This window comes from Octodon degus, unplaced genomic scaffold (genome assembly GCF_000260255.1).
Source record: "Octodon degus isolate 3935 unplaced genomic scaffold, OctDeg1.0 scaffold00283, whole genome shotgun sequence".
Taxonomy (NCBI): domain Eukaryota; kingdom Metazoa; phylum Chordata; class Mammalia; order Rodentia; family Octodontidae; genus Octodon; species Octodon degus.
In genome coordinates, this window is record NW_004524859.1 from 1000029 (window position 1) to 1002982 (window position 2954).

Consider the following 2954-nt stretch of genomic DNA (forward strand, 5'->3'; position numbering starts at 1 on the left):
CTCTATTTTTTATCAATATCTTCTTTAGAAGCAGTTATAAATTCTTTTACTGCAGTGTTTTTTTCATATTGAGTTTCCTGCCCATGTTTCTGTAGTTGCTTCTTTACTTCAGATGCTATGAGTTCTGAGAGTTCTTTTTTTATTTCAGAAAAGAATTGCGCTCTGGTTTCCTCTATATCTTTCTGCTGTTGCTTATTTACTATCAACACTATTAATTCATGCAATTGAGCCTAGCTAGTGTCCTCCGCACTTGTTCTGGGTGGGCACTGGGCTTCTTCCATATGTTTCTGCATTTGATTCTTTAGTTCAGATTTTATTAATTCAGGGATTTCTTTTTTTATTTCCAATCTGACCTCCTCTGTATCTTTCTGCAGCTGTTTCTTCATTTCAGAAGCCAGTGATTTATTGCTTTCAGCTGTGTGATTTCCAATATTTTCTGTGTTAGTGTCCTGTGCACTTGTTACGGGTGGGCTTGGGTTCTGAGGTTGCATTTTGTTCCTTCTCGTCATTTTGTGTAGCACTGTCTTCTGACCTTTGTTGTAGATCTTTGCTGTAGTTATAACCTTCGCATGTACCGAAGTTCAGGTGCAGCTCTACAAAGTTTGGACTTATCCAGCTGTGCCTGGCTTGGGTCTGGCTGCTGTGCTCAGCTCCTTCCCGCTGCTGCCCTTGAGGATGAACCTGTTGTGCCCCTCTGGCACGATATTCTGCTCCTGAACTAGCTGGGTTGTTCAATCCTCTACACTCTCTGCAGGGATTGCAGCTGCAGGGTTACTCCCCAGGCATGTATGCCAGGCCTGAACTGTGCCTGGAGGGGGCAAGGTGGAGTAGTGGGAGAGGAAGCTCTCTCTCACACTCACTGGGTCTGCGTTAGGACTGGGTCTGGGGGTTCCCGGTGCAGCAGAAATTCCTACTCGGTGGCGTGGTCGGGGAGGTTCTGTGGAGTGTTGGGGGGTGGCCCAAGTGGGTGGGAGAGGGTCTTGTCCACACCGCCCCTGGCTGGGACTGGTATTTGGTCCAGCCGGTGCAGGGTAGCAGGAAGCTCTCCCACACACTCAGCGGACCTGGGCTAGGACTGGTTGTGGGGGTTTTCGGAACATGGCAGAAATTCCTACTCAGTGGACGGGGTGGGGGAGGTGCTGCGGAGTGGTGGTGGGCATCCCAAGGGGGTGGGAGAGGTTCCGGCCCACGCTGCGCCTGGGCTGGGACTGGTCCTGCAGGCACAGGGTAGCAGGAAGCTCTCCCACACACTCACCGGACCTGGGCTAGGACTGGGTCTCTCTTCACACATTTAAAGTCCCAGGGGCCCATCCCATCTCAGGTACGCTGTGATCCAGAGAGCTGAGGGTTACTGTTAGGGTCAGAGCCTTCCCTGAGGCTCTCTGTTCTTCTGTCCTCCATGCGAATTTGTCTATCGTGAGATTTACATAGGAGCCATCGGCTGCTGCTGCTAGCATCACATTTACATCCTCATAGTTCCAAAGGAAAAGGAAAAGGAAAGAGAGAGACGCTCTTTCCTGGCGGGTGGAACAAGATGGTGCAATTGGCATCACTGGATATTTGTCATTTCTATACTCAGCTTTCTTGGTTACCAGGCCACTTCAGAAATAAAGCATTCTTGCACGGCTGATGCAATTCTCCCAGTGTCTACATCTAGGACAAATTTCAGCTCCCAGTGCTGGGTAGAATCTTCTTCACTCTGAGCATAAATTGAAGTAAGGAGATGGGGGTTCTTAGAGGAAACTCCAGTTTATAATTACAAGAACAAATAGGGACAAGTGTTGGTAACACGAGCTTGAAAATATTAGAGAAGTCCTGGGGAACAGAAGTGCCACGTGCGTGTGCCGCCAAGATGCCAACACACACGTATATACTGGAAAGATGGTTATCAGAGACAGATATGTTTTTACTACAGGTTAAAGTATTTTTATTTGGTGACATTATAGTAACAGTGAATTATGCAGTCATTATTATTAGTTTAATCGCTGAATAATATGAAAAATGTTGAGTTTACAATATTAAGTTATACTAATAAAATAATTTCCAAAGACTAAATTATAAGATAATTAAAAACAACTGTAAGAAAACTTTTTTGTTTTTGAGATAGTTTTAAAATGTAGTCTTACTATATATATATAGTTCATGCTGGCATTAAACTCACTCTATATCCCAGGCTGGCCCAGAACTCCCTGAAATCCTCCTGCCTCAGCCTCCCAAGTGCTAAGATTATAGGCAGAGGCCACTGGACTCACCAAGAAAACATATGGTGGTAAAGTTGGGATGAGAAAGAATTTTCCAGGAAATAGGTCCTATTAATGAATAAATATCAGGAGATGATCTTTTCCAAGATGAAGTGATGAAACAGTTCTCTACGTTAAAATTTAAAGTATTTTAATGATTACAGACCCCAGGAATTCATGTAAATGTAGAATAGTTGATGTAAAAGTATGATGGCATCATCGAACTTAGATGATGAGTTAATGATACTAATACAGCAGTGTCTATGCATAACAATTAAAAAGATAAATAAGCAAAGATGATGAGAAATTAGCTCACAGGAGCAGGATCGCAAGAATTAAGTGCTACACTAAATATGTATGAACACATATTTAAGTATGTGTATAAATTAAAACTTTGAGACTTGATACAGGCCAGCTGGAGCACTGGCTGCTTTATCTGCATGACGCGACTACTCATAACTCACATCTCTGAGCCAGATGACACGCTTTTATTGAAGAGAAATGCAAAGTGCAGAGAAACTGTTTCATAACTCCGCGGCTACAGAGCTAGGTAGCAAATAAGACACACGGAATTTTCAAAATGAAAACCCAACTTGATCGTTTGGAAAGCATTCTTCGAACACATCACCATATTTTCTTTCTTTTTTGAGATAGCGTTTTGCTATGTCCAGGCTGGCCCTGAACTCAGAGTGTAGCTTAAGTTGGCCTTCAACT